The sequence below is a fragment of the Anoplolepis gracilipes genome, chromosome 3 (assembly GCF_047496725.1).
Source record: "Anoplolepis gracilipes chromosome 3, ASM4749672v1, whole genome shotgun sequence".
Taxonomy (NCBI): Eukaryota; Metazoa; Arthropoda; class Insecta; order Hymenoptera; family Formicidae; genus Anoplolepis; species Anoplolepis gracilipes.
This window is the reverse complement of record NC_132972.1, coordinates 6,355,828-6,380,237: the sequence shown is the minus strand read 5'-3', so window position 1 is coordinate 6,380,237 and position 24,410 is coordinate 6,355,828. Positions and strand designations below refer to the sequence as shown.

The window sequence follows — 24,410 nt, the reverse complement described above, 5'->3', positions numbered from 1 at the left end:
CGTTGATCATATCTTTCGTATCAATTGAACAAATGGGATTTTTGTACGCGAATATTTCCGCGGGCGATTCCGGATTCTTTTTTTTTTTTTTTTCGTCGCCTGAAGGTTCGTCTGGACGTCGGGCAAGCGTCGATATATCGACATAAACGTGTACAAACGTACACAGCCACGTGCGCAGCCGAGGACGATAGTCCGGAAGAGAAATTGAACGTCGTAAATGGGAGAACGACGGGGATCCAATATTACGTACTTTGCGATACAAGCTGAGCGAAAAACGCCCCCGGGTCTTACCGCCATCGCCATCTCTGTATGGCACAGTAGGCTGGGATTATAATAATTCGCGTCACTGCGTCCAATTTCGATCTGGACGAGCAGGATGTATCGGCAGGAAGCAGGACTCGCTGCTTCGTTAAACGAACCTAGCGAGAGCTTTTATCGCGTACTTTGTAATATATACATATATATATATATATATATATATATATATATATATATATATATATATATATATATACATATATATATATTTTTTTTTTTTCTTTTTTTCTAACGATAACTCGGAACTGTGCGCAATATATCGAGCTCGTGTAGCGTTAAAATAAAATCTATCGATATAGTTGAATAGATTTTTTCCTGACTTTTATCTTCTATAAGCTGTCATTTGACTTAATAATATTAAATAGATATGATTATTGTCACTTGCAAGAATGCAAATTCTTAATATAATAATGGTAGGTGAAATTGCAGAAATAAATTCAATCTTAAATTTAAAAAATGTTTTTTTCATCATAATTCTCATCACTTTCTTTCATTTCAAGGTATTTTATTATCTCGTCTTATTCTTAAGGAATGCTTGCTCGTAAAATTAAATATTTAATTTACGATGACTGCTCAGAAATCATCTTTCAGGGTAGGCTTGCAAACAAGAAATAGGATAAATATTTTATTATACCTCCCTCGGAACCTCTTTTAACATCGAATAATAGTCGCATTATACTATAATAGCAGAACGATATTGATTTCCGAAAGAGCTTTATTTTTTGCTTTAATGAATGAGTTATGAATAAAACGCGTTATACGTACAGACTTCCATTAGAACACTTAGGTAACGAAAATAGAAATCTCGAAATGAGAAATTGATATAAGTTAATTCAAGATATCTAAAAATATATAAATAGCGCTAAAAATAATTATATATTTTGTGATTCATCATATATCTAACATTTTTAATTATTGATTCTACATTGAAAAATATACATGTTTTTCTCTTTCTCTCTCTCTCTCTTTCTTTTTCTATACGCATATGTTCATTCGTGAAATTATTAAATTATTTAAAATTTTTTCTTTTAAATCCTATAACGTTCGTTTGTATGTTTGTATAAGATTTTCATGGGAAATCTGTGAGCGCGCTTCGTGCGATCATCATCCTCTATTCAGGAATTGAATAGCATTCGATGTATTTGTTTATCGTTGAATTCAGTGGTGACAATAGAAATCGGAACACTCAACGGCGAACTTAATGTTCGTCAAGCATTGTGCGCAATAAGTGTTAGACCCTCTTCGTCGCGAGTAATCCTCTTCTATGGGCCTCTCTTTCTCTTCTCGTATACGATCACACACGCGTACGTCACATGTATGTCCGTTCCTTGGAGAGTGAGTGTCCATGGCGTACGACAGGTGAACGGTCTATGGAATAAAGCCCTTCGCTGATCCCGTAGAGCGGAGATCTTCAACCTTACTGTACGACCTGCTTTACTGCCAGCCATTCTGCGCTTTCTCCGTCCTTTGACGGCGAAAACTTGTGATCCTCCTCCGACGTCGTGATTCTATTTCTAAACACGGCGACGATTGTTGCAGCGAATGCAGGTATAAATATTTATCAATCGGCATTGACGTTACTTTGAATATTGCAACAATAAAATTGCAAATAAATATTTCCTCTTTCATCAGATTGTTGATATAAAATATATACAATATAAGCATAATTAAATGTAAAAAAAAAACATTTATAATTATAAATTATCTTTATCTAAAGTAAAAATCATCAAAAGAGAAAAACAATTAAATATATTATTGAAAAATCATTTTAAAATAACGCTATAAATTTAGAAGCGAAATGTATCATTTTTGTTATCGATTTATTTTCTTTTATTAGAATCTTTTTCATAAACAGTCTAGATATTTTTACCCATTAATATTGCTCTTACTGATTTGTGTAATGATTGTACGCGATGTTCTTCATTATTGGACGCAAATGAAAAGTCAATTATAATTATCTGAAATTTCAAGTTGATACAAATAACAATTAAAAATTAATAAAATTTTTTTTTACAATTCTGCTTTGGAAACATAGGGGATAATAGTACGGTACACTAGTTTTACCCGTGGGTAGAAATATCGCGCAACCCAAATGAACGCAGGGTAGCGTTGCGATGCATCCATGCGCATGGTGGTCTGGCAATAGTGTCCAGGACGACACACAGCCGCTATGCAACAATGCTCGCGTATCTATAGCTTCCTCCTTTCTGGCTCGCGGTATCATGGACGCTCTTCTAGCTGTCATGATACTGTCGTGCGCTGTGTGCGTCAGATTTCATCCGAGAGGACCGGCAATTTCCCGGCTTGCGGTTAAGCTTTAATCCCCCACCAACGTCAAATTTTAATACATACGGCGCATAGACTGAAAAGGGAGAGAGACTAGAGCGTGGCGCTTCGAAAGAGCTGAATGTAAATGAAAGGCGTGTAACAAAATGCACCTACCCACCGGAATCTCCCCGTTTATCTATACATCTCTCGCGATATTCATTTAAATTTGCCATATCTCGCGTAATTATAACTTTCGGCCAGCACTTCTGTTGCGCCGAGTTTATTAGCGACAGCTGGATCCGTTAAATTACGTGTGTGATTTAATTAAATTTTCACCGACGGCACTGCAAGGCCGCCGGAGAGAAAGAGAGAAAGAGATAAGGATCGATATTTTCACGCTCGACGTTCGTTAACGCGCGGAGAAGTCTTCCTGGACGAGTCCGGGCGATCAATTTTACGGCGATTATCCGAGATATTTGTACGGGGAAATTGGGCTCCCGCCCAATCTCCATAATGCCTTGCACGTGCGTTTGGTTTGCAACGTGGTTACACGGCTCAATGGAACTAAGTTACGTCTCCTACTCTTTCGGGAATGACGTTCACGCACGAACGCACGGCGGTCCGGTCAACTTTAATCGATACACGTGTATTCCTTGTCTAATCACTCGGCACTAATACGCTGGAAATACCTCGCAAATCGATCGCGTTTAATTCCTGGCTATTTGAGATTTTAAGAATAAAATACGTTGCAAGAGAGCAGTGGAAAGTGCGATTGAACGATGTTTTTTTTTTTTTTTTTTTTTTTCGGAGCATAAAAAAATGTTTAAAATTAACGCGCACATTTTTGGAGATATATACTTTAGAATTATATTATAACTCTTGGAATAATTTGTATATTTATAAAAAGCGTTTCTTTATAAGCAATGTTGAGATTATCAAGTACGAATTTATCTAGCCTGATATGTATGTACATACGTACATGTACGGCCTGATGTATGTCGAGCGACTTAATTTCCGTTGTCAGACGATCATATGGGTTGATGCATCGCCTATAAGGTGATATCTTATTCCACATCGAATACCCTTCCCCGTTTGTACACAGCCGCATTTATCATATGGCAGCACATTGTGTGCGTGATATCGGTATCGACGTGCTTTCGTGGCTGCGCATGCACCAACGACGATGTACATACATATCCCATACTTCACTTAAGCTAATGATATCAGTCACCAATCAATTTATGCACTCCACAAGCAAGGGAGAAGCAGTAATTTCACATTTCGAGGAACGTTGCGTGAAAATTTATTACTATATTATTGTTATATTATTGCTTCTATGCGCACTGTAATCAGCATATATTACTATATATACAATATAATTACATACATATAATAATATGTTAGTTATCAACAGTTATCAATATTTCTGTGTTAATAAAATGTCATATATTTAATTGTATAGTGTACATTATTATATATAATATTTTACAAAATATATTATATAAATATTATATATATATATATATATATATATATATATATATAATGTAAAAGATTTATTACATTATCTAATATAATTATTAATTGACAGTTAATTCATTGTACATACACAGAAAAAAAGAATATTCTTATTTTGACAATATCTTTAGTTTCAAAATGTAAATCTTGAAATGAGATTATATTGTGTTAAATAAAGAAAATTTGCTTGGATGAAGACATTTTATATAGTTTAACAAAAAAAAAAAAAAAAAATATATTCTTGTTATTTAAGAATAATTTTTTTGAATGGAGAGGAAAAAATGTTGGATAGAAAATAACACATGTTCAAATCGAAGATTATAATTGGCTTAGAGTTAAAATAATTATTTTATTCTTGAAATGACAATTGTAATATTGAAATAAGATTATAGTATTGTTGAAATTTAAGATTTTTAAATTCTTCTAAGAAGATTATAAATTGTTGCGTATATATGAAACACAATCACTCAAAAAAATATTTTGCTAATGTAGATAGATTTCTAGATGTTATCAGTTAAAATTTACCGCTACTTTTGTATCTGTTAGAATATTGTTTGTCACGTATAGAATTTATAGCAGCAATATTCTAGCAATACCTCTAGAAAATTTAGATCCCAGTGCCAAATATTAATCACAAATATAATTGTCCTTGACAATAGGCCTTAAAGATAGGCATCACAGAAAATTTTGATGTAATACTTACTTTTTTTCTGTGTACGATTGTACGATGACGCATGCGAGAATTAAATATATTCACGTGGATTAATCCATCTACTAATGTTTTAATTGGATTATTCGGTTCGATGTTTACCGACTGTCTCCCTCTCGCCGCCCCCATTTATTCGCTCGTCCCATAGAGGCTCTTTAAGGTACTCGATGACGACGTTTCGCACGCACTAAAGTGCAAGTGCTTGCAACAGCCATTATATCCGCTATATTCTCCGCGATATCACCTTATCCGCGGAAGGGGGGAGGGGGAGGCCGCACGGCTGCACATGCATTCGGGCAATATGGTTACGCGGCTCGCTAAAGTTAAACACGTTCCTTGCATAACAACATCCAGCGCGGCGTGAACACACGCGATAGGAACAAATACGGATAACGCGATGCACACGAACAACCATCGGGTTGTGTCGCATCGGGTTTTCCTTATGAAGACGCGTAACACTGAGTTACAAGGGGATGCAGCGCGGAAAGTGCCGCAGCAAGCCACCACATCCGCTTGTCAAGTAATTGCGTTACATATTGACTTAGTTCTTGGAGGAGGAGGTTTCAGGTTATAGGCGAGCGACGAGGGCAGACCGCACCGAGGCTAGCTTGAATATTAATTACCTAGTAATTTCAAATGGCTTCCGCTATCGCGGCACTTTCCATCAGTTTTCAGCACAAGGCGCTCAGATTGATGTACATATACTTCACATTGACGGCGCCTTTTCTTCGAATTCGGGGAGACTAAAATCGTTTGATTATTTTGTGGATCATGAAAACGATAAACTAGACACTGGAAAAAAAGTATAGAGTCTCTGATAGTTAAACTTTTGTATTCAAAAATTTATTTTATATTTTTTGTATGATAATTACATTTTTAAAGAGGAAAGTCTAGACAATAATTGAGTGAAAATTGATATAGATGTAAAGGATTAATTATTAAAACAATGAAATATGTAACGTAATGGAAATTTGAAATAACTAACATTATATCTAGTAACTGTCTATTATCAAATAAAGCGAATTTATAAATTTTACATTTATACGTGATATACAATATATTACAATAAATTTATTACAATAAAAGTTTTTAATATTTTTGTTTTTTCAATAAGAAAGAAATTGGTCAAAAATTTATAACATTTATGTGTGATATATCAAAAATTAATTTTGTATCCATAATTTTAACATTTCTCAATATTGCGCAAAACAAGAAATAAATTGGTAAAAAAATAACTACATCAATAAAATATAGATACCTCTATAATTTAAATGGAACGATCAATCGTGTCATTTTGCGAAAGCGATAATATGACAAGCTAAAGGGAGCTTATAGAGCTGTTATTTAAATAAGCTTCGCGCGAGCGAAGCGTTTTATCTCATTATGAGCTTATCAACTCGCGATCAGCCACTGGCAGAAAAACTTGATTTGATTAATTTTCATGAATAAATGAACTCCTCATCAGTGTGTTACTCACGACACATACTCGCGACTTCTAACCCGATATTTTCTTTAATTTTGATATAATTCGTAAAAAAATATAAAAGGAGGGATGTGATACGTTCGATTTCATGCACGTCGAATGGTGCTTTTAACGCGCGGCTGTGATGAAAGTTTAATGCAACACAACTCGTAGCCATGAAATTTTCAATCAACAGACTTTCGTTTTATCCGAGACAGATTGTTTCCGCGTTGCAGAAAACGACACGCGCCCATCCCGTCGCATCGATAAATCTCAATCAACACGCATTGAACGTACACAATCGTGTCCAATCTTTCGATCTAATACCGGGTAAGTGTTGCAATTTACGACGACGCGATACTTTATCAGAAACTTCCAAAACTTTTGAATAAAATGCGAAACTGATAACGATTCTTCGAAGTATAATCCCATTTGCATTATACTTTGAATTGTGCAAGTACATATTATGAAAAAGTACTCATGTGACACGATCAAATTGATATTCTTTTTGAGTTTGCGAGTGTAAAGGATTTTTTTACAAATTAAAATTATCTCAAAACTATTAGTGAATCAAAATAAACTTGATTTCTTAAACAATTTTAAGCGATCTTTATTTTAACGAAATATTGATATAAATAATTTGATTAGTAAGTGTATAATAATTAAAAATTAATTAATAAATTATGAAACAGATAGTGGCTTATCAAGATATTGATTAGGAATAATCGTGTGAAGAAACTCAAAGCTCAAAGAATTTACTATTAAAAGCAAATATTTACGTATATTAATTTAGAATTATCAAATAAAAAAGGCTCACATTACATTTTATATCATGTTATTATTGCATGCTGTTTTCATTCAAAAATTATTGTATATAGTGTGTCAAACGCTAAAGTAACATTTTTAATTTTATCTCTTAAAATAAGACAGAATTAATTAATTAAAAAATAGAACAGTGATCGAGATTATTTATTAATCTTAATTTAATCTAATTAATCTAATAAGATCATCTAATTATAATGATGAGTCATATTAGTCCAATTATAGCATCCCATGTTAAAAGAGCATTATAAGAAATATTTTCTGAAAATGTCATACATATAACATTTGTCAATTTGTAATTATTACATTTAGATATAAGAAATTAGTTACGCAAAATTATGGTACAAATTTTTTTCCGACTTTTTTTTTTATGTGAAAAACAAACGCGTCTATAGAAGAAATATACCTATCGCATTTTCTTCGTGATACATAAGTTGTGGCGAATAATGTTCTGGTCGGGGAAAATATATTTTACCAACATCGGGAAAATTCGCGTAGCTATTATCACATTTCACTAATTTTCTTTTTACTTTTCAGCGACGCTACGGCACCGTCTGTACTTTTTAGCGATGCATATCGCATGCTTTTGTCTCCATATAACGTATAATGTGTAAAGTCCAACTTTCTTGCTCGCATTTTAGAACACTTTATGAAAATGTTCTATAATATTGTGATTAACGAGATAACGAGATGTATATATACAGTGAAAGTCTTTTTCGCTCATACGAGAAATGTTTCATGATATAATTCCCGTAATTCCTTATTCAATTAAAGGAAAAAAAGATTAATGGAGCGAAAGCAAAAATTAATCTAATGAATCACAATAACTAATATTGTTAAATTTAGTTTTAATATAGTTGCAACACTTTTCGACAATATACTTATATTGTCGACAATTACTTAATCCATGGTCAAACATTAATTATGACGAAATAATATAATTTTTAACTATAGTATAATTATTATTAAATTTTGTGTCATTAAAAAAAATATATATATCTTAGTGTCATATGCATATATTTGTGTTTGGTTATAAGGAAATAAAAAAACAGATCCGAATTTTGTCTTCACTTTCTGTAAATAAATTGCGTAAAAAAGACTCTCTTTTTGTTATAGAATTGTTTCTTTTCTCTAAATTTGCAGAAAGAGAGAGCTCTTTTCATGCTGGGAGCGTCTGTCTTGCGAAGTTTTTCAGCCATTAGGGGAAACCTTTCAGCGATTGACGCGAAGAACATTCCTTCTCCAGAGGGGAAAAAGACACGGAGCCGGAATACAGGAGATGTCAGTGGATAGCTGTCTTTGAATTTTGAGCTGCTCACTATTCTCTTTTTCGCCTTGAATTTCCGCTTCTCTTCGTCTACTTACACACAGGTGAGTATAAGCATCATGTATATGTATAAGATCTACGACATGTTTTCGTGCTGCATTGTGCCGAAAGAATATCATGGATTTATGTTAATAGAACGAATTTCTTTTGTGCATATTTTTCCGTGCGAAATGAATGCGCATTTGATCGACTTGCAGATTACTTGTTAAAAGAAAAAAGCGCAAACATCAAAGTGTAATTATATAATTAAAAACACGACGTATTAAGTATTTGTTATAAAAAAAAAAAAAAAAAAACATCACGTATCAATATCGGGATTACGATTTAAACAGTTGCATTAAATTAACGAAATATATTTAATTCTTTAATTTCGATATAGCTTGAATTAAAATAAAATACCAATTTGTTAATATTCTTATAAAAGTAATTATCTTCTCTAATTACATCATAAAATTATTTATATAATCATATTTCTATTTAAATATTAAATATTTAGTTAACAATTACAACAAGAAATGCTAGATTGCTCAGTAAAACGATCGTCTGACTAGTGACATTAGTTTTTCCTTTAATGTTGTTATTCTGCATACGATTAAACAAAAAATATGAGTAGGAATCTAATTAAAATAATAAAAACGAATAATTATAAAAGAGAAAAAAATAATCTCATTACGGCGGATAAAGTAAAAGCTATTCTGATAAAAGATATTCTGCTGTCTAATAAAACACAGAAAAATATCATGGAATATTAACGCTTTGATAAATATACATATATTCAAGAAATGTTTCCACAGAATTTTTTCTATTTAACGAAAGAAACGGAAGACGTGATTAAACATATGGTTGTACTAATGTTTGCATTAATGAAATATATCAGCTTTGTGGAAAAAAAACTTGCTTTGAATCGTAACATGGATATTAATACCTGGTTTATGAACGAGCTGTGAAAAACCTTACCTTACTTGAGCATTTATCGGTTGTTTTTGCGAGCTAATCTTCTAGCATAAAAATATAATAAAAAACAACAATTCCATTATCCGTTCATTTATACGATTAAAAAAAAATAAAATAGAAATTAAAACGCGAGAGAATTAAAAATCAAATAATCTTCACGTAAAACACTATTTCAGAGTTATACGAGCGAGAAAATACGTATTATTTAATAATCAGCACGATGCGTAAGCTCCGCGTTGGTGTTTAAAATTTGTCGCGATATTCGTTAAGCAGCAATTGAATAAATGATAGAATCATGTTTCATGTTCGTGTGTTTGCCGCGTATATGCGAGTAGCAAGTTTCGTATTTCTGCCACCTCGTTTCGCAGGTATGTAATATATTTATGACACGCGAGGGTTGTCTCCCCGCATCATCACACGTGCACGCAGTGCGTATGGTACCACGGTTTATTCGGCGAACGACGGTGTATCCCTCGCGTAAAAACACTGATAGACGCACGCTGCAACCCCCTCCCCTCGAGGGCGCGTCTCGAAACGACGCGACGTATCGCCAGAAACGGCGGCGGTGGCGGCGTAAAACTGTGAAGCGAGACCAGCATCGTAATTTACTCTTTACGACCGGACTTTCCCAAATCCTGTTCGCCGACACGCACACCATACTCGCGCGCATCGCGCGACGCGTCCATCGCGACGGTGTGGTCAGGTCAGGCATGGGAAAGTATACACGTGTGATGCGACCACCAGCTGGGATGTGCTTCCTGACCCTTTCCCTGATGTCGTGTGCTGCTGAAAATTTTCCAGTAGCTATTTATCGTGTTTACGTCCCGCGTATAAGTTTAGCCACGTGTAATTTGTGATCTAGTCCGCTGCCCGTGAAATCGCGTTATTATTGCTTATGTGTGTATGTGAGAAGAATGGGAAAACGTCACGTACCATTTTATTAATCGACCGTGATAAATAATATTCTGCAAACGACAGGAAGATGTTATAAGATATATTATCTTTAAATTCGGAAATTTCTTCAAGATAAACGAGGTATTGAGTAGAGATGTTAATTAAAATATTAACAATTATAATAATAATTATTTAAAAGAAAGACACGTAAGTTATAAAACTGCAACGATAAATTTCAAGTTTTGTAATGCAAATTTTTTAACATTCTAGTTTACTTTTAAACTTTTTCTTCAGATTTATCAAGATATGGTTTGACGGTAAAAGGTTAGTATCTAAAAATCTCTCGTATGTGTATAATTAGGAGAGATGGTCGGGTATCTTTAATGCAAATATTGAGTAAGTTTTATACAAATGAAAAGAAGTTTTGCTTGAAATAAATTGCAAGCTCATGTTGTATACTCAATATTGTTGAAGCAATTCAAGGAGCTTTATAGGGCTTCGAGGCAAAAGGTGCCCCGAAGAAGGTAAAGGGCTTCCAATTTCACAAGTCATTGAAAGCTCCGCTGTACTGTTATTATATATTATTTATTTTAGAATCTGGCAAGCGAAGAGAAATGTATTTAGAAATAACTTCTTTTATTATTATAATTATACATTAATACAAATTCTCAATAATAAATTTTTTTTCAAGAGCAGAGATATTTAATGAAGAGAGAAAACACATGTTAATTCGATTAAAATTGGAATCTTTCTTACAAATACTATAATGTCTTTTTTGTCTTAACTTGTATATTGTTGAGTTGGCAATGTTATTAGGAATTTAGATTTTTTGCTATATTTATACAAGTTTTATGTAAAAAAAACTTAAAAAAAAAGATTTTATTAAAAATGATTTAACGTAAAAAGAAGATATTGTAATATCTATTTTAATATAATTATAATATCTCCCTTTTTTTATATTAAATTATTCTTAATAAATTTTTCTTTAAGTTACTGTTACAAAAATAACATAGAATGATTATTTTTTACAATAAATTCGACAAATAATTCGAGAAAAATATAATATATTTCATGGTTTTCTAAATCTTCCAAGTCTATTAAAATAATATGAGCAATGTTACGCACTGTTATTCGCATCTCAATGTTTGCCAACGTGGCACGTTTTAAAAGTCATATCCTTCCGCCGCACTTCGCGTATGTGCTTTTATTATTTGAATACTGCTCTCATGGACGAGCGAAATAAATTTTGAAAAGAATACAGAAATGGCTATAAAAATATTTTGCCATGCGTTGTTATTCGCTTTTATGCTTGCAAAAATACACATCTCTTTGATTGTGAAGCAGTGCATAAATCTGTTGTTTGGCCTGACAAAATTGTCAAATTATTATGCGATAGCCACGACGAACATATAATATTTATTATTCCCTCTTAAATAACTTGCAGATTCGCTGCATTGTTTTGCGTCCAAGATATCGCTTTTGTTTTCTCTTCAAAGTAAAATCCCGATCGCCACTCTAGTAAAGTTATCCGAACGCAAGTTGGGCTGAGATTAAAGTTCGTATAGAATTGAGAAAGTACTCGCTTGGAATTGGTTCGAATTGAGGTTAATTAAGGATTAAGAGTAAAGAAGCATTTGTAGATTATAGACGAAGAACCACGATCCAAGTCTTGGATAATAATAGTTGCATCAGCACCATTGCACTTTTTAAAAACATATTGACGTATATTATCGCGGCGGCAAATACTGTCATCAGTCGAGTATCGTTAAAAAAATTTTATCGTTTCGTTAATTTGCGCGAGTTGCATCATTATCGGAAGCAAATTATCTCATTTTGCGTACAGGAATGAATACAGGAAATATTGCAAGAAAGGAATACTTTTCGCGAGGGAAATATTTTCAAATTGAACTATACGTTACAAAATATTTTTTGCTACGTTAATTGATGGCACATAATTTTCTTCATTTTATGCATCGCGCTGCGTCGAAAAATAATAGACAAAAACTTTTCTAATTACAGTAGGTTGCTGGCAATATAACTAACAGTATCGTACAAGGGAGGGTTTTTTTTTATCAAAAAAGTAAAACAAATTTTCATACCTTTTTTTCTCTCTTTTTTTTTTCTCTTATGACATTTTTTATAAATTTATAATAAAATAAATTCATGGTACAGTCTTTGTGCAAAATGTTCCATGATAAATCAAATATGCTGTTGAAATACTATTCCTTTTTATGGATGTCGCATCGGCGTTTATCAAAATCGTTACGTTTATTTTTCACTCATTACAGTAAATCGTATAGAAATACCAAACATGCTCATTGTCAGTGTAATTTCAAACTCGATCGCAACTATGATCAAATGTATTGCGCCGTCCGTCGCAGTCTAAATAGAGAAGGACGATATGAATTGATTGATCTCCTGACTTTGAGAGCGGGACACTGTTTGCTTGCCTGTGGTGTTCACAGTTACTCGGTACTTCATCGGGTCAATGCATCGAATTGCAGTATCGAATTTCGGCCACGCAGCCAGCCACCGCGGCAACCATTAACCTGCCACACGCGAATATTATCAAATTTATACAGAATATTGTGTCGTAAACGACACATTTTCAATATGATGTCGCGCTAACATATTTTATTCGTTCTATAACACTGAAATGAATAGGGAAAATTAAAAAAGTGACTCTTTATACAATATAATAATGGCTTATCGTGTATATACGTAATGAAAACGTGACTGTTTTATAAATTGATAAGAGTTTTTTTATGAATCAATTATTTTAAAAGCTATAAATGAAATCTCATGGGGATTAAGTGAATAGAGATTAATAAGAATTCTGCTTTCACGTATTTATGGATTATTACGTTCTAAAAAAATATCACATTCATATCAAGTTTATAATCTTATCCGAAAAATAAATCAAAAACCACATAAATAATGGTTAAATAAATACTAATGGTTGCAAGAACGAAAAATGATAATGAGATCTCGCGATCAATCTCAATTTGTGCGCCAAAGGACAAAGGCAAGAAGAAAACAAAATTCCGAGAAATAAACGTGCGCGTCATTTAATTTAATAGTCAATTAAATTGTTATTTAAAACAAAATAATTCCTCGTCGTCGACAACGATGACATTCAATGTTTCATTCGGCTATACGTTTGCAAACTCGTTTGCCGATGATGAGTCATTTCGTCTCGCATAATTCAGAATCAAAAGCGCCATTATCCACGCGACGGCTTAACAATACACCGCCAACGTAGATAATATACTACTTCTAAATCCGCGAGTAAAACTGCAAATGCCCAGTAGCCACAGAACTCTGCCACGCGCGAATACAACCGCCAAACTGTGCCGCGGCTCGCGGATTTGGGGATAAAAACGGATTGGCGTTTGCTTTATTTCTCCCCCCCCCCCCCGTTTTAAACCGCGCCAGGAAGCATGGCAGGAATATTACTCTATTATCTATAACGGTTTTTACAGCTTATCGCGTCCCCCATTCGTGCGCTTCCTCTTTCGGTATCGTGGAAATACTACGAAAAGAGCGCAATTCTCGTGAGCGGATTTGTGAACGAAAATTGCACCAAGGATGATTTTATTTCATCGATGTTACCCATCCACCGATGCAACTTTTATAATATACAGTTGCGACTATTCTCAGGTTTACAATTGCATGCACTTTCAGCTACATGGATAAGCGCGAAAAAAACAAAGGAATAAATCACTTACTTGTTGACACTTTGATTACATCAAGTAATCAAGTTTGATTCATTGCCAGTTATTGTTTGTTTCTATCTGTTTATAATACAGATCGATAAAAAAGGATTTACTTTGTTACTTAGTGATAATATATATATATATATATATATATATATATATATATCTATTCTTAATCACGCGCGAGAGAGTTATAAATATTAAAATTTCAAAATTCAAACTATAAAATGTACACGAGCCAATATAAAACTATAGGAAATCATAACTACAGTTTGATACACTGAATGCGAAAACGCAGTTATATTTTTCCGTTTCATTCCACGATGTTTAATCTAAAAATGTGAACAAAACGCCGATTAATTTTCTGGTCGAGTCGGGGAACGAGCGGCAGGGAGGGAAGCAAAGGCTATTGTGTTGAACGTATCGACACTTGAAGCCGAAAGGATTGGGATGCATCGGTTTCATCGACGCACCATGCATGTGAGGACGGCGACAGAGTGAGAGAGAGAGAGAGAGAGAGAGAGAGAGAGAGAGAGAGAGAGAGAGAGAGAGAGAGAGAGAGAGAGAGAGAGAGAAAGAGACAGACAGACAGAGACAGAGACAGAGAGACAGAGACAGAGAGATGAAAGGGAAGGGAAGAGTATATACGTATATATGTATACGTATATATCGGCATACGTCGACTATAGGCGAGCCGCGATGTGACGGACTATTGTGTGGTTTCCTATGGCAAATATCGTGCGCACACGAGGACACAGGTAAACACAGATACATACGTGTATGGGAGTAGCACAGAGAGAGATAGAAATAGAGATATAGAGAGAAAGCGGGAGACAGAGAGAGAGAGAGAGAGAGAGGGAGAGAGACACGCGTGCGTGCGTACGCAACTGCTCGGCGTTAAACCAGCGTTAACAAGCCGGCGTTGGATCGCGCGCGCTTTGTGCACGGTACAGTCCTCGAGCTATCGATCGCGACTATCGAATACCATCCCATGAAATCCACTCCTGAGCCTATCACGCGAGCCGCGCAACCGCGCCGCTTTTTTTTTTTTTTTTTTTTTTTTTTTTTTCGAATTGTCAACATTCCGGCGAAATCCAGTACGCGTAGGCGCGATGACACCGCGCGCCTCTTAGGAGTGTTTAAATATGTTTTTGGGATCAACCGTAACACGTGCACTCTTAAGAGTTTTCAAATTGTGACATTTGAAATGGAAAATTTTTCCGTCAAATGCGCGATGAATTGACAGATCCTCAATATATTTGATATGGTAGAGAAAATTGATTTTGCTGATTGAAGATAATTGTGAATTTGGAGAAAAACGATTTAGTATTCCACATAAGAAAATTTAGATAAAAATTCAAATCTGTCGAAAGTGGAATTTCAATCGAGATTTCACGAGATTGGATCTTTGGTCATCTTGCATTGATTTGATAATTTTACTCTGCATATAATTGTCAAAAAGCACTAAGGAAAAATTATAAAAATCATTCGCGATAGAAATCGCATTAGTAAAACAGAATTGCCGAGATGCATAAGATATATTGTATACATATTTTTTTTCCACGTTTTTTCGAAAGATATAAAAACCTGGGGGCGCACGATAGTCTAACAAATTTCTCTGTTTATATGCACGCTGTAACCCCCGAGGCATAATTCGACGGCTATTCGGTCGAGTAACTTCCGGATGTCTAGGAGAGTCCGCGCTACCTTCATCGAGCAGGAAATGGTCATGGGGAAACCGTTTTGCCACGGTCTCCCGAGTGGCTAAAACCGATTTTGCACGCTCGACGAAGCAATCGGCCGGCGATTCGCAACCAACGTAAGCACGTAATTTGACCGGAGACGTCGGGTCCGGTTCAACGTTATTTATGCATGCATATGCATACGTTGTAATGTAGTCACGGAACGCACACGATGCCACCTGGCATGGCACTTGTCACATTTACACCATGTTTCTCATTGATAACCATTACTATTTGCTACACATCACATCTCGCCGTGAAACTGCAGCCGGCGTCGCGTCGTCCGCAGCTTTGTATTACCTTTGTAAATACGTGGTCCGACTTTGCTGCATATTGAAATCTCAGCGAAATGAAAATCAAAATGTATACGACAATCAGCACATCTCTACGAAGGTCGGAAGTAATTTCTGCGGAAAACAAATTGAAAATTTAACCGAAATTATATAGTTGTTTACATTACAATCATTGGTTGTAAAGCGCGAATATGTTATAAATTATTAAAATAATTAAGTAAATATGAATGCACGTGTCGTGTACCCTTTCGACATTTTAATTATTTGTGTGATAATTATTAATTTTATTATTGAAAAATTATTCTGTTGTTTTTTCTTACGATTTGAATTAACTTTATATGATTGGAATATTTTATATTACGAAATGTTAGTTTTTTTTATCTTCACGAAATCCATTAATGAAAAAAAACGTCATTACTTATTTTTTATAATTTACTTCTACCTTACGATTATTCAACAATATTTGTAATATTTCGCGACACCATCTATGGGTATAGATGCCGAGAAACGAATACTTCTTTTCGAGAAGATAAAGACCTGTGTCACTTCGGAAAAAAACTTTTCTCATTTTTCTCGTTGATTCTAAGTAATGCGTAACTGGCGAATTCTTTAGCGAAACAACGCGAAACGGTGTGAGAGATTATTCCACTTTACGGGAGAGACGAGGCAGCAAAGTCAAACAAAGCGAAGTGAAAAGAAGTCTAAACGGCAATAAAGCAGCAGCAGACGCGAAAACTCGATACTCATGATCGTGACTCTCTTTTTGCCGCGAAAGTGTTTTTCTATGGAAGAAGTTTCTTTCGCGCCAAAGCTTGACTTTCTTATTCCTGCCTCGGCATCACCCACGGGGTCGTTCTTATATAGTATACAAAAGAATGTTGAGATAAGAGCATTCAATCAAACACGAGAGGTATATTGTGATTTCAATACGGTTTCGGTCATTAATTTTGACGATTGTCGAAAGTGGAAAATGTTTATTCTGTAACAAAATACATAATATTGCATTACAATATATCGTTATTATAATCTAATCATCAATATTAATGGAAAAAGTAATGTTTTAATTAAACGAATTCTCTCAAAGTTATTTTAATAAATATTTCTAATAATATATTATATATTTTAAATTATTTTTCATATTTTTGTAATTGTGCAAAACATTGAGTTTTATCGGACCGAAAAATATTTTTATTTTTATTTGTCGATCTAAAATATAAAATTGAATTTTTATTATTTAAAACTTGCAGAGAGAGAGAGAGAGAGAGAGAGAGAGAGAGAAAGATAATTGAGAGATTTTTTTATGAGCACAAAATTATATTTATCTTAATTATTAAAATAAATCTCTCTTTACGTAAAAGTACGATTATCCCGGTATATATAATTATGCTTATTTTCCATGATACGTTTCATCACTCGCATGCACTATATTTCTTTCGACGTTCGAATCTCCATTATCTTTCCCGTGTAGAGGAAAACAGATGCTGCCATGTCAGGAGCAGTCAATATCGCGATAGAGTTCTGTCGCCGGACGAACAGCGAATACCATACCCTATCCTACCGAGAGTATCGTGGTATCTCGTACCCCCGGGGAACGTATAGAGAGAGGGGTACAAGTGGCGGGAAGGGTTCGCTCGTCTCCTCCCATTACGTGGTGTGACATCCAGGCTAATATCCTTCCACTTCCTGTCATTCCATCCTCGTGCGTCTATCCCGCCCGCAAGTGCAAAGTGCATATATGTAAAAGCGCGTGTATGTAAACGGCGTCTACAGCGACGTACGCCTCTCGGGGAATGTCGGGGTACCCTGTGGAAAAATGACGCTGTCGTTTGTACTTATGTACAACGTGACTTCTTCTTGTCACGTGTCGTTTTTCCACGCGAATCGACATCGGCTTATATTGACGTTTAGGAATTCAATTCTAAGTACGTATAGACATTCTTTCACTCGAGAATGGAGACTTATGTAATATTGGGTGATTTCACGTGCTACAGATTTAGAAAAAAAGTTTAAGATAATTGTTATAACTTCGTCAACTTTGTCGCGAATAAAGACGAAGATGATTCTCAGAGATGTTTTTTCAATAAAATCTGTATTTTCATAATTATATACTAATTAATTTTTAATCTCTGTTTTTTTACTCGATTGGTGAAAAATCGATTTTTTCTTATATAAATAAATTTCTGGATTGTAGCGGAAATTATGATGTTATTTGAACGAAAAAAAAATATATACTAACAATAAATATATAATTTAACTACTTCATTGCAATATGTAGGTATTTGCGATTCTCTAAAGACAAAATCTAAAGTTTTACATTCAGCAAAAATAATTATTTATAAAAAAGCAAGATGTAAAAATTTACTCTTTTTCATTCACGATTCAGATCACCGCTATGTTTTCTATAATATTCGATTCTTTAGAAGAACACGAAATATTCCAACGTAAATGTCATTTCTCACATCCGATTTCGATTCACGTGCAATATTTCGGCTAGTTTTAGGCAGCCCGTCTAGCCAATCTAATTTTATGCTTTGATCCTCGCTTTGCATTTTAATGATTCATTTATTCAGGTTTAACTCACCCTACTCGACAACCGCTTGTGAGACAGAAAAAAGCTATGCAAGGAGAACAACTATGCATCGGATAATAAAACCTTTAAACAATTTGATATTTTAAATTTAACTTGCTTCAGTTTTATCAACTTTTTCTCCTTCCTTCTCTCAATAAATTTCTGTTATCGTTTATTTTATTGTCGTTTTTCAACTTTGTTTATATTGAAAAATACGTATTTATAATATATAGCGTTTAAATAAATGTATTTACATGTAAACATAATTTTTGTATGAATACCGTCATGGTTTAATGAAAATAATATTATTGTGTTACATTAGCAATTATTATTCCGCTTTTTACGTACACATTGATATTTTGGAATATTTTCAAGAACCAATTTGCTCGTCATACATTTTCTAAAACATAGTGCGCGTATTTTTAAGTCGAATTTTATTATCGAGTTTTTCCTAAACTATTAACAAACATTATTCGCAACGTTCGGATTTTGAATATATAAACGATAGTTTGCACTCGTGATTAAACATGAAATTACAATTGTCATTAGGATAATTGATGATGTTAATTAATGTTACTAAATCTCATTGTTTCTCATTTGTGACATAATTAGCAGTTTGACGGCATACTACTAATCGCTTTTTAGAAAAAATTTCACTAAATATTTTTTCAAAATATTTGAAAAGCAGCGCGCTTTTCTAATTAAAAAAAAAGAGATTACCTAATTAAAAAAAAATAATTCTTCATTTTTTTTTAATAAAAAAGATTCAATAGTTTTTTTTGTTAATCAACGATTTCTCGATTATCCTAAGGACCTATTCAGCTTTTTTTTTCAAATGATCGATAGATTAAAAAGATTATCTTTTATCTTTTATACATATATGAATATATATGAAATATATGAATATATTATGAATCGATTATCTTTTATATGTACATATGTAATAATTATTTTTTTAAAGGGATTAAAAGGCTGATGTATAAATATATCTTTTCTGGATTAATCCTAATTATTATCTGATATTTGATCGAATTAATTAGGAATTGCTTTAATTATGTTAATTAGATTATTAACATTGTGTTTGCAGAAAGCAGGAATAATTCGTGCACTAAAATGTATCAAGCAACTACATGCGCATCATTATTCTGAGGATTGTTTGATATTGCGGATCGCGCAATTATTAATAACATTCCGTGATATCCTTGTGTTATATTCGTTTCCTGATTAATAAAAGTCACCGCTGTCTGCCTCTATATTCGTATTATCGGATTCTACATGTGCAGAATTCGCCATTAAAGAGGATTTCACACAATAATTATCGTGCACGTTAGAAAAACGAGGGTCAAGTCTCCGACTCTAATTAGTGCGAGTCGACATTTCTCATTTTTCAGCCAATTGGCCGTGTCGCTCGCATAACATAATTCCAGGCTCATTCAGTAGAAAGAACATCGCTTATTAAAGATCTCCGAATGTAAGACATTAATTGAAAATTTAGAAAAAATTGAAACGTTTCTTGAAACATTAGAGAAACAACAAGATTTTTTTTCTCTGTAAAAAAACAAAAGAATCATTTATGAAAGAACAGCAAAATTACAATTTAAGACTTTTTGAAATATAATTTCTATAAGTAACAATATCATTTTTGTGAATTTTCTTATAAGAAAAAGATATAACTCTTGTATAGTTTAAATTAATGTTTTATAAAAATATGATAATTTTATTTTCTAATGTAATATTGCTGTTTCATTTTGATATTTAATACTTGCTTATTCCTATCATGATAGATAATGCAAAGATCGCGTGTTAGAAATGAATATCGGGAAGTAAGACGAATCTAATTGCGGATGAGCAGCTTGGTGAATGGCGTTCGTTTGGATGCAGCTGCTTCATTTTCATACTTCCGTCGCCGGCTCGTGGTGCAAATTTCATAATACAGTTAACTTTATAAAAGCCTTCGAATAAATAGGATTTCAAGACAAATTGCGCGGTAGCAACTGTAATTAAATCACTTTAATTAAATATTTCTTTTGTATTAAGAATAGACTTGTTTTCTTTGAGGGAAAACGAAAAGAGTGAAGGATTTAATTAAATGCAAGCAAATAATTAATTAGTAAAAGAATATATCATACCAAAAAGTAAATAATAGCTAGAAATTTTTCTTGACATTAATTTTTTTTTTAGTTATTACTTACTTTTTCATTGTATATTCTTTATACTAATAAATAAATAAATAAATAAATAAATATATATATATATAATTTTTTTTTATTTATTTATTTATATACAAACATATATTGTATATTATATTCAAATATATATAGAAACAGTATACATGTATATAAATAATAGATACATGTACCATGTAGAAAAAGTTAAAAGCTTCTTCCTAAAAAATATACATGGTGTGTAATATGAAAAATTTGTAAAAGAGACGGTAGGGTAAGGATTATTTTTTGCAATTACATTTGATCAAATATCAGGTAATAATTAAGATTAATCCGGAAAAGATGTATTTATACATCAGCCTTTTAATCTCTTTAAAAAAATGATTGCATTTGCTGAATGGTAACCAACATTATTGACTACCTCACGTTTCTCTTTATTCACCGCGCGATCGCCATACTGATTTCTCTCGTGATGTTAATATTTTCTGACTCTCTCTCTCTCTCTCTCTTAAATTTTTTCGTGTTTCTTTATTAAAACGAATGTGGCAGTGGGTCCAAATATTGTTTTTTTTTTTTTTTTTTTTTTTTTATATCATTTGGAATTATGACGTTGTCTGAAATAAGCAAGTCATTTTCATTCTCTTCGCGCGTTGTCTCGCTAAATATCTCGATGATCTTGCGACATTCTTGTGAAAAATAAATCCAGAGATGAATTCGTATTTTTCTAGTGATAAAGTGTTAATTCATTTTTATATTATACAAAAATAATTTGACTATCCTTATTGGCTTAATAAGAATTATATTTTGTCATATTTTTTTCATGTATTGATCCATATATAATAATTTCAATGTTATGTATGTTAATTTGCTGGTAAAATATTATAAAACCACAATTTTCTTTTACTTTCGTTGACTAAAATCCAAATATGATTGTATGATGATAAAAGCAATTGTTTCAAATACCACCCATACATAGATACATACAAATATCGCGTTAAGGAAATTACGTTATAATTGCAAATTCTAGACAACTCCAAGGTACGTATCGATTGAATTAAATGTATGTCGGATCGAGGATGAAATTCCTGCTTAGGTTGCGATGTACGTCGCGTCGTTCATGTCTCATTCCAGCTGTCGCGACATAGTTAAGTAATAACTGGAAGTGGAAGGATAGCAATTTCGAAGGGTTGGACGGTACATCGAGGAAAGGCGGGAGACAATACGAAGATGTCCGTATGCACGACATCACGTCGGTATTCGTCGCCAAGATGTCGTGAAATCCCGTTAGAACTGAGTGGATGGCCATTTACGGAGGTAGACGTTCTCCCTTTGGATTAGACGAGACGTTTGACTGCAGACAATCTATTCACGAGAAGTGGGAGAATGTTCATCGAATTAGAATTCGCTTTATAATACATGTTTTATGACATCAGACTTTTGACCTCTTTAGTTTTATTTAATTAAAGTTACTGGAAAAATTAATTATTTTAAATTAATGGCCATAATTATTCACAATTTTATTAGACATGCGAGCATGAATTATTTCACCACAAGTGCTTTTGAATAAATCAAATTTAAAATGTTTTTATGTTGCCATCAGTTAATTTATATAGTTGACTCTACCTAGTTATACATATAATTTACTTATTTATATTAGTTTATACAAATGATTTTTGCACTGTATTATTATACGATTATCATATAAATAATCACAATTAGTGCTATATTTAATTATTTGCTATTTTTAAGCCATCCAATTTTTGACCCCTCTGTAGATTGATTTAATTCAAATTATTAGAAAAATTTATTATTTTAAATTAATGGCCAATTTTATATGTTTAGTAAAGAAAAAAAAATTATATATATCTATATAAATTTTAAACACCTAAAGTCATAAAAGACGAAACGTTAATCATAAACATGTATTTTTGTTTATAATACATATTTCATTTGTCAAGAAAAAAATTTGAATAATGTGAGGAAAAGAAGAAATAGAGATATAATATATAACGTGGACTGTACTTTGTTCTTCATTTCGCCAGCGCTTGTATTAAATATTAATTATTCATTCAATCACTCACTTCTGAGATTACGTTCTTTGGACTGCCTACTCCGTCAAGTTATAATTTTCGTGGCGAGAAATAATAATTGAATCGGGATAAAACTTAAATAGAACGGATTTTTTGTTATTTTTGAGAAAATTAGTACAAAGGAATTTTCTGTATAATTTTTTTTTACGCTATTATTTTATATTTCCCGTAGTATTCGTGCATGTTTTTATTTTGGAAAATATTTAAGAAAAACATTATTTTATGCGTAAAAAGATAAAAAATATAGATAACAAAATGAATTAATTATATATCACGTATGTAAAAAAGAAAAAAAATTAAAATCTCAAATTAGAGAGGATAATTGACTCTTTTAGCAAGTTATAATCCGTTGTATTTTGTAAATATATTTCCATGAGAATTAATTTGTCCTAAGAATATAATTTTGCTGTCGGTTTTTGAATTATTCTCGAGATGCACTAGGAAATTTAATGTCGCAAACGGCATGAGTCGGACGTTAAAGTCAGGAATGCGCATCTCGTCGCTACAACTTTGCGTTCCTAGAAAATTGTACTAATGTAAAATAGACAAGAAAAGGTCCACGCTTTTCCAGCTAATTTATCATTCTTCCATCTTGCTTGCGCGTTTTGTGCTCGTCGTTAAATTGTTTGTTAAAATAATTTTTTACACATGCAGAAAAATAATATGTAAGATACAAGAGACAAAAGGGAAATAAATTTTCTTTCGTGTTAAATTTCTCAACGCAGGGGAGCACGAATGTACGAGATGCACTTATTCGGCTACGGAATCCTCTTAATTTCCGCAGTACGTTTGACGAGCAGCGAGCACCTTTCCACGTTCTGTATCCTCGAAATTTATTAAAGTCTCATATAACGATTTATGACCATGCACAAAGGGCAAAGTTAATGTGAAATATCTCGTGAAAAGTTAATTAGTTGAAGTTAGGAGATCCATGTATGAAATATCTTTGTTTTCATCAATATAAAATTTATATTGATGAAACCCCTTCCCTCCCCCCACCTCCTCTCTCTTTCTCTCTCTCTCTCTTCCATGCGTATAAATAATTTACTATACGTAGATGACAATTCGCGAAATACAGCAATCAATCAAATAGAAAAGAGTTTACAGGACGTTGTTTCACAATTGTCAAGGAGTTATATTAATACATATTTTGAAGATTGACAAGTCGAAAAATTTCCAATATAAAAAATTTCAATATGAAAATTCTTAACTTGTAATATACCGTAATAATTAATCAATTAAGCGATCAATTCCAGATTAAACAATCGAGTAATGAGGCGTTAAAAATATCGAGATCTAATAAATAAACGAGCGTCTCTCTATGCCGTATGGTTATGCATCATGTCGAGGCGCTCATGTTTGTAAATTTAAAATCCATATCGGATATACGCCATTTATTAAGGCGCGATATGTGAATTCAAGTATGATACAATCCCTAGAAGCGTATCCGTGGAATCTTCTTACGCCGTAACGCTAAAGGGTTAAACGACCGAACGTCGAAGGATAAAGTAGAAAAGTGAATCGTGCTTCGTTCGCATTCCGTAGAAATTGAGCTTGTGGAGA

General features: G+C 33.1%; 1 protein-coding gene across 3 annotated transcripts in view; it reads left to right on the top strand.

Moving 5' to 3' along the window:
* Rho-6 (serine protease rhomboid 6) overlaps positions 1-24,410 on the top strand; it is a 168,042-nt gene that overhangs the window by 3,740 nt on the left and 139,892 nt on the right. For 2 of the 3 annotated variants that reach the window (XM_072887768.1, XM_072887769.1), the window contains exon 3: positions 8,241-8,468. The gene's annotated coding sequence lies outside the window, so the exon portion shown is untranslated. Of the gene's footprint in view, positions 1-1,576; positions 1,867-8,240; positions 8,469-24,410 lie in introns of those variants that run through there. The other variant, XM_072887770.1, reaches the window with a different exon arrangement.